This window comes from Strongylocentrotus purpuratus, unplaced genomic scaffold (assembly GCF_000002235.5).
Source record: "Strongylocentrotus purpuratus isolate Spur 01 unplaced genomic scaffold, Spur_5.0 spur5_contig_845, whole genome shotgun sequence".
Taxonomy (NCBI): domain Eukaryota; kingdom Metazoa; phylum Echinodermata; class Echinoidea; order Camarodonta; family Strongylocentrotidae; genus Strongylocentrotus; species Strongylocentrotus purpuratus.
In genome coordinates, this window is record NW_022145552.1 from 346,039 (window position 1) to 355,174 (window position 9,136).

A 9,136-nucleotide genomic window follows, 5' to 3' on the forward strand; every position below is an offset into this window, starting at 1 on the left:
TTACTATAATCATTTCAGTTAATATATTTTCATTACAGAATTCTTCATTGCAAGACAGAATTAAGTCAAATTTGGCAAGATTTTATTTACAATTCATTTTTACCTACACATTATAAATTCGTTTTCATCTCAATGATCAGGGAAATCGGAAGACAATTTGAAGTCAAATGATCCTCAAAAAGTCCTCTAAATTCCAAATTTGCTTACAAGACTCAAAACGCTTTCAAAGACTTTCATATTAGCCAACAAGGCTTGAAACGATTCCAAAGTTTGCTTCTAGACAACAACAGATTTAGCGTCAGAAAACAAAACTCAATGAAGGTGTAGAACCAGGCGCGTACGCAGGGGGGTGTTTGGGGGGTTAAACCCCCCCTTTGGTATTTTTATGTGTGTAAACCCCCCTAAAAAATCCCTAAACCTCCCCCCCCCCCCCCCCCCCTCCCTTTGGATTTTTTTTTTTTTTTTTTTTAAATTATTTAAAAAATAAAAACAAAAATAAAAAATTACCCCATGGCTGACCTAAGAAAGGTGACCTTACCCCCCCCCCAATGGAACCAAATGTCAAAAAAAAAAAAGTTTCCTCTTACCCCACCCCCCACCCCCCACCCCCCCCCCCCCCCCCACTGAGCGACTTTTTGGCCGGCGCGATTTTCAAATTTTCCTGAGTCGTTGCGAAATTTTGGACCCGATTTTAAAACCCCCCCCCCCTTGAAAAAATCCTGCGTACGCCACTGTGTAGAACCAAACAATTTTTTAACATCTAGTGATGCCCTAATATACCAATAGCCCTGGAATTGATTAAGGCTCGGGTTGGTTTTTCATCAGACATGGGATAACAAGACCGATGATAGTTTCTCATTCTTTGTGGCAATGTTCTCTCATCCCAACAAAAATGAAATATTACTGTATTTAGGATTAGGATCATGGGTAAAGCCCATATATGACCATGGTCAGCCTCCCTCCTTCACCCAGCCCCCCCCCCCAAAAAAAAAAAAAAAAAAAATTCTTTTCATAACTGGTATGAAGGCTTGTTTTCAAATCAATTCAGCATTTTTACTAAGCCATCACATATAGCCAGGGGCGGATCCAGGATTTTCCAAAGAAATGGGGCGGGGGGGGGGGGGGGGCATGAAATTGCAAAATTTGTGTGAAGCAAATGTAATACCGTATGTAGAGTGATATCCTCTATTATTTTGGAGTCCTGCCAAACATTTTCCCTAAAATTTACTGGAAATCATGGAGTGAAAACTAGAACAAAAATTAGGCACTCTACATAGAACAGCATGAGACTATTTCAATATCCTTTAACTACCAGAACTAGCCATTACTTTTAAGCCCCACTGCACTACTTATAGCTACTTGCGCCCTCTATATAGCAAACAATGCCTAATCGATGACCATTGGTCCCCCACTGTCCTCCACGGTTCCGTTTTTCTTATGTTAACTGAGAGCTGATTTGATGAGATAACCACCTGTTGGTGACCTTGCAGGGAGGTCTAACCCCCCTTGGCCAAACTAGTGCAGATAGGCTTTAAGGTTACTACTATGAGGATAAATCATGATTGTGAACATGATGTCTTCAGAAGTTAGAAGAATCGCATGTGACGTGCACTTGAAAGCTTGATCATTCGTTCAGTCACAGGCTGCAAAGAAAAATGGAAAGAAAGTATCTAGATAATACAAATAACTAAAGAGATGATTGGTATGAACTACAAAATCGAAAATGAGAAAACAGACATTCTGAAGCTTTACTTTTGCCCTCATCAGAGTAAATCGCAAGACTGAACAGAAAGCCATAATCAAACAATATGAATGAAAGCTAAAGGAACAATGAACACAAAAAATTAACGGGCTGTGATTGCCCGGCAGAAAGTAGACATAAAGCCAGAATTGATGAACGAATCTTACCACTTCTGATGCGGTGCTGTTACATGATGATGGCAATTTGAACCAGTGATCTGGATCAGTTATCTTGTTGGAGAAATTCATGTAGTTGCCAGAGTTGACAAATGTTGCTAAAAGAAAAAGAGAGCCACGAAAAAAGCTTAGTGATCAGGCCTGACAAATGTGTAATGTGCACATTGCTTTAATTCATAGACTATAAGCAGGGCTCCACACTAACTTTGTTTTAATAGGGGGTCCGAATTGTAACACTTTACAATCTGTATAAATGAGCCATAAAGTAAAACTTTAAAATCTTGGAGGACTGACCTTAGATTTTGGGCGCCCATGCCCATCTATCCCGGGCTCCTGTTAGTGTCGAGCCTTGCAATATAAACTGCCCAGTTTTTATTCATGTTTACAAATACATGATTGAACCTTACAAAATAATGCAAATATATTTTTTCTTCTTCAAATTTCATCAAGAAATCACCATTAAAGACACTCAGTGGTTAGCTCTCATGGAGAATTCAACACAGTTTGGGTATTTACCAAATAAGAGGTGCTGTCAATCACCAGGATTAGCCTTCAGTTTCATGACCAGTAGGCCTTATGTAACGTACTGCGGTTTCTGACCATCCCCCCACATGGTAAAGCCATTATCTCACTTTTCCCTCACCCAGTCACCCAAAGACTCTCTCCGAGAGATGAGGGGGTACTTTTTTGATTGGCCTACGGGTTCGCTGTGTGCAGACCTAGTACCTGCACACACGTTAATGATTTGTATCAACCAAGTCTGGTGTCAGCGAATTATGGCCTTCTGCACATGGAAACTGACGAGTGACTCCCATTAATACATGTGCCCTTGTTCTTCTCTAAGATGAGGTTTGGGCCAGCCATGATGTTGGAAAGGAGATGGAAACTCACATTACTAAAGTTACATGAGACCGGGGACAATTGGACACGATATCAATATTGTCAAAGCTGCACATGGTATATATTTTTTAGCAGTCAGATGATCAACATCACTGAGGCATTTCTACACAATTCTGAGATGAGTCCCCCCCCCCCCCCCCCCCCCCCATATTCTAGGAGTACAGTATAAGATCTGGAGCTGACACTCACAGGGTGGGTTCTATTACTCTAGCACTTACTTGGTGGCTGTGTGTTGGACTCGGTCCCGATGAACGTGCTACTGAATGGTGTGCACATGTAGTCTGCGACAGTGTAGCGCTGCGTACCCTTGATCGGGCCAGGAGCGGTGGCATTGATGAGCCATGTATGGACCTTTAACTTCTCCAGTCCGACATCGAATGTCCCCTCGAACACTGCATCCTCTAGTGAGTGTTAGAAGAGTGATGGGAAAAGGAAGAGGTGGATAAAATTAGTTCAGGCAAATGACTTACATAAACAATTCAAAAAGCTTTAAAAATTATTAAGCAAAAGACTCAATTTGATCCTATTTCACCTAAATGAAGACTACCTGTCTTCATATAATCCCAAGCAATGAACATGAGGTTTCATAAATGTATTGAACCCTATAAAACATCAATTGCCCAGTATTATGTACAAGTATTGATAACATATTTTTTATAGTTCATTTGAGTATAAAAAAACCCAATTAAAAGTGTATTTAATGGGGAATTTGAAGTCCCAAATTATACACGAAATGCATGTGCGGTGGCCATCTTAGTAAAATATCAAATAACATGGAACCCCCTTATCATTTTCAACAATAAGTCTGGATCAGAAACTAGGAATCAACTTTTATTCACATTGTGTTATTAATTAAAGATAAACTCCAGTTCTGGTAAAAAAAAAGAAAATTTATTCTCACAGAATCAAACGAAACTTACACTGAATGTTAAAGATTACAAATAAATGACATGTGCCAAACAATTTTGGAAGAAAATGTATACTGGCTGAGTAATGAGCATAGAAAGACAAGGAAATCAAGGTAGTACTAGTCTAGCCCCGACACCATGTGTGTTGTCCCATATATAGCTTTCTGTGTACAGTGTTTGTTACTTTACCAAGACTCGGTCAAATTTATTATGATTTTGATGACTCCAGAACCTTGCAGTGCACACCAATACATGCTACATGATCAACTGTTTCTGATCCTTTCCACAACTTTTCTTTCACAATGCAATCGCATTACCAGTACTAAAGTTTATCTTTAAGGTAATATTTTATGACGTTATATTTTATCCTTTAAAAATCTTAATTTTGTTGGCTGTTTTCAATTTAGAATCTTCATGTATTGCTATACCGGTAATTTCTTGACTGATGTAATTAAGTTACTGTAACTATTCCAAATGTTTATAATATGTAACTTTGTTCCTTTGCTATTTGTTAAGCACATAGAGATTGCAAAATAAAATGCGCTATATAAGCCTGACATCATTATCATTATCTATTAGTAATTCTGTTACCTGGTACACATCTTGCGGGTGGGGTAACAGCAGCCAAAGATTGCTTGATACAAGTCGCTCCTTGTATGATCCATTGGTAACCCTGCAAGATATTTATAAATACTTCAGCTTTCAATTTGGTTGTTGGTCTTCAATGTACCACACTACTTCAATGAAAAGTAGGTAAATAGCATGCCATTTCTGATTTTCATTTATTCAATTATCTTTCTTCTTTTTTTGGGGGGGGGGGAGGGGGGTAAATGAAAAGCAGTTATTTTGATTTCAATGCTTGTTTTCCTTTGAAGTTCCTGGAAACAAACAGCATTTGGATATTAAACAAAAATATTAGTATACTGTGTAGTCTGTACAGATACTGCTTGTGATGGAATACGGACTCAAAGGATTTATGTGACTTCTAGTTTAATCACGTTGTTGCAATTCAATGATGAAACAAAGGAGACATCCGTTTAACTCATGTTGGTTCCTTTATTGTGACACTGTCGTGGACCATCATTGGAAAGTGAAGAGAAAATTCAACAACTGTGTGGGATAATTCCTGCAAAATACAACAAATGAAAACACTAAATATATGTTCTTGTAATACGTTTAACACTTAGGAATCCAATTTCCACATATACTCAAGTTCCATTCTTGTGTCAGTAAATCTAAATTTTATAGTTATAATAATATGCCAACTTTCAATAAACCACAAATCTTTAAAGCATAAATGCATAATCATAGACAAAAATAATAATCAATAACACAAACAAGAAACTTTCTCAAGCCCTTAAACGAGACTAACAATCATGAACTTATCACGTTATCTCTAAAATGATATTCATCCGCACATTAAATCGTGCGTGAAGAGGTTCTCATAACTAAGATACCTTCACACGTACCTACGCAAGTAAACATAGTTTGGTCTTAACTTATTCAAAGTCTACCCATGCTCATAACTAAGTTAAATTCACATATCATCTTCCTGACAACCATCAATTTTAAACTACTTTATCTTTTCACAAAGGAAAAGGTCTTCAAAAGACCGTCTAAACTATCGATCAAACTTTCAACGAATCCATGTTCGCGATTCGTTTCACGTCACTACACATAGACTATTCATATAGATCTAGGCTATCGCTTCCATAGTGCAACTGTAATCTATAACTTGCAACTACTTTCAGTGGCATTTTACAGCACTGTATTTTAAGAAATATAACTCAATGAATAAACATACCCTAAGGATTATCTAAAGAGTTCCCATCTCAACATAGAAATGCTAGAACTGCAAGCAAACTGCTAAACTGTTAGCGACTGTCGTCGCTGTTGGCGAACTGCCATTACGTAGATAACAACTCTCCTCTTCCCCTTTTTCTCCGAACTATTTCTTCTAGTCTCGTCACAAGTCTTAAACATAACTTTCAGAACAAGAAAAGGGTCATTCCATGACACTGCTGTTCTTTCTACTTATGCAAGCGATCTTTTATTTAGGACCTTAATAAAAAAATTGATCGTATCAATACTCCTAACCACAAAATCTAGATCCGTCTCTTCCTCATGTACACACGAGAAATTAATCGGTCCAGCTTCCTTACCAGCATCTGCAGTAAACACTTAATATCCCAAAGTATTCACTTCACTCCATTAGAAGTGTTGAGTATTTAGATTTAGATTCCAAAGATCAACCTGGGCCCAAGGGGCAATTGAAGAAGAAGAAGAATTGGGGGAGGGGGCTGGCTTTCGGGGACTTATGGGTTCTGGCATTATTTTTTGTTTATACACGTGCATTGTTAAAATTCATTTATCATAAAAATGGAGGGGGGGAGTAGGTCCAGGCTTGAAGAATTTTATTTTTAAATCTTTTTTTTTTTGGGGGGGGGGGGGGGGGGGGGGGGGGGGGGGGGAGAGGGGGACCCTAAGCCCTCCTTTAGAAGTGCTACTGCCTAGGCCCTGTCATATAAAGAATTGCGGTTGATCCAGATTGTTTGCATATATCCTCCAATCAGTCGCGAACTTACAAACTCCTATATATCTGTCTTCAGTACAGAGTTGTGATTGTTATCAGTTTGCAGTCGATTTGAATTAGAGTATCAAGAGTGGTTTTCTACTCACCGCAGTGAAGTTCTGTACGAGCCTCGCTTTGGTTTCAGGTTGATTAAGCGGACGGATGGTGAGGTCCATGCCTACCAAGGCATTCACAAAATCATAAGCAGCATCTAATGTTTCCTCTGTGATAGCCATTGGCATATCCGCAGTTTGTGTGGCTAAAACTTGCTCTGTACATGAGAAAGAAATCGCAATGTTTGGAAATGTACCCAAGCTCATTTATATCAAGAAATGCACTCCTCCCCATCATGGAGTAGTTAGAACAAGGGTACATGACAGAAAGCAATGGAGGTGCATAGCCGCCAACCCCTTCCGAGGGGACGGCACTAGATGATGATGATGATGTTGAAAGAAACATACCAGTAAACAAATTTGGAGCAAAATAATACTGTTCATATTGTGTTTGTATGCTTACAGCTTGCTCTATCTAACCATGCTATTTAAAATCTTTGAATGCTGTTATCGCATTTATTCATGCAGCATAATGCGTTAATGAGAAAACATATTGTTGAAAGGGTTAAAATAAATAATGTCCCTATATACATGTAACATGCATTTACATCACACGCAGTGAAAGTAACGGTAGAGTGATTACGATTTAGACAATTTCCTGATTTTATATTCAATCCAATTCAACTAAATGTAATGAAAACAAACAAAATTCACAGTTCATGTATGAAGCAACTAACAAAGAAAAAGAGAGAAAATGATGATATTTTGTATGGTACACAACTACACATGTATAATAAATTTTGAAAATTGTTTGTATTGTATGCCAAAACAAAATATAAAAGGGCAGTTCCAATTATAATGCTTCATACCATACAAAATAAAATCAAATATAATAATTTTTCCTGATAAATTCTTATCAAGTAAATAAAATGCATATTCTTTATTCACTTTTAAAGAAAAAGTAAAAAAACAAAATATTAGAGGCAAGGTCATATGGAGAATTGCTTCAATAACAAAATAAGAAAAGAAGTAGGATAAAAATCTGGCAAATCAGCGACACATCACGTATGTAGTTTGAGGACACCCGAATGACATGTGTTAATTTTCAATGAAACATTTCAATGGGATGTCAATGAAATTACAACTTATCCTTTTCAAAATTAATTTTTAAATTAATATTTTTTGCAATGGGCCTTTGGTTTAATTATCCTTTATCAAAACTAAATATTTACCATAATGAAGAACAAACTGCTGTGGAGCACAGCAAGGAATTGGCTGTTGTGCTGACACCATCATCACAATGCAGGTAAGCAGGGAAATAATCGCTGAAGTTTTCATCTTGCCGTTATAATCGTTAGGCTGTAAACAAGGCAAAAATGTTTAAAAGGAAAGGTGACAAAGTCTACAATTAGTCAATATCTGATTAAAATACATCAATCATATTGAGAACATTTGGATCATTTTGAGATGGATTTGCTGGCATTCCTATGCACACTGGATCAGAATATGGGCAAATTAATTCTCAAGAGTATGGACTATGGTATTATTATTATTTTTTTTAAACGAGAATTTATAGGCCTACAAGACATCGCAATAGAATATATATATTTTAAAAAACAGGCAGCTTCTAGGTCAAGAAATACAGTAAGTTGTGACTTAAAATTACTAAAATTCTCAATGTGCATACTAATGCTAGCAAAAACAGAAGGAAACAGGGCCCTGAACGCCTGAAGGAAATATCCTCTTTTTATATTGACTGATTTAGTCAGGGCTTGTTACAAGCCCTGGATTTAGTGATGATCGATGGAAGTGCAGTGTTTGCATTGCAATGCAACATTCATGAACATGCAACATCAACACTCACACTTCACAGTCAATCTAAAAAGAGGAAATTTTCTTCTGGTCTTTAGCCTAAACTAGGTCTGATGCCGATGGTTTGACAAAATATACAATCTTAGCTCGTGCAGTATGCAAATACCGACAGCTTTTTCAACAAAGATTGCAATTGTAATATTTTGAAAGAAACTGGTCGGCCACCCGAACCCGCAGAGCTAGACCGAATTTTCCGTCTCTTTGCTCAGAGCCGACCCTACCCCAATAAGAGGCTAACGAACGAAAGAGACGGCAAATTCGGTCTACCGCAGAGCCTGCCGAAATTAGGCGGGGAGTATACCGGGGAGGTGCGGAGTAAAGGCTAAGCCAGTGTTTGCTTGTAGCTCGGCTGCGGCCGCCTTGCCTGCGCCTGCCTATTTTAGGCAGCCAAGGCAATCGGCAACAACATTATTGGCACAGATTAATGCTCTAATACACAAGTTAGTCTATAAAATCCTCCTATCCTAAATGAATCGTTATATCGTGCATTTGTAAACTTACAATTTCAGAACAGATCTATCGCTGCGGATGAAAAAAAAACATTTACTGTGCTGAGCTGAGTGAACAGATCAAAACATGTCACTTGATTTACACGAGTTATATATATCACGTGACAAACAAAGAGTCATGTGATCTGAACTTTGGTCCAATAAAATAGAAACGCCCACTTTTGCGGTGCAAGCTAGGGAAGCTAGTATGGGCCCCCGTTACTCGAAACCAAAAAAAAATCTAGATTCTAGACAGATCTTCTTCTTCTTCCAATGAGTACATTCCTCTTCGTAGAGTAAAGTCGTACTTTGATTGCTGGGGCTGCAATCCCAAGAACACATGACATTGAGTGCAGTAACAAAGAACTAAGCTACAGTGCAAGTAAAAAGATGCGTCTCAACTGGAGAGCTAACGGAGGGTAAGTG

At 38.0% G+C, this 9,136-nt stretch overlaps 1 long non-coding RNA gene across 2 annotated transcripts; it reads right to left on the reverse strand.

Annotated features, from left to right (window-relative positions):
- Window positions 1–1,459: 1,459 nt before the first annotated feature.
- On the reverse strand, window positions 1,460–8,830 carry LOC584824. 2 transcript variants are annotated; one of them, XR_004065114.1, is made up of 7 exons: window positions 8,724–8,830; window positions 7,583–7,709; window positions 6,405–6,568; window positions 4,317–4,398; window positions 3,036–3,218; window positions 1,909–2,015; window positions 1,460–1,643 (listed from the first exon to the last, which is right to left on the reverse strand). It is a non-coding gene; the product is annotated as a development-specific protein LVN1.2 (long non-coding RNA). The 2 variants fall into 2 exon arrangements; XR_004065115.1 differs by lacking the exon at window positions 8,724–8,830 and adding an exon at window positions 8,524–8,675.
- Window positions 8,831–9,136: the final 306 nt, after the last annotated feature.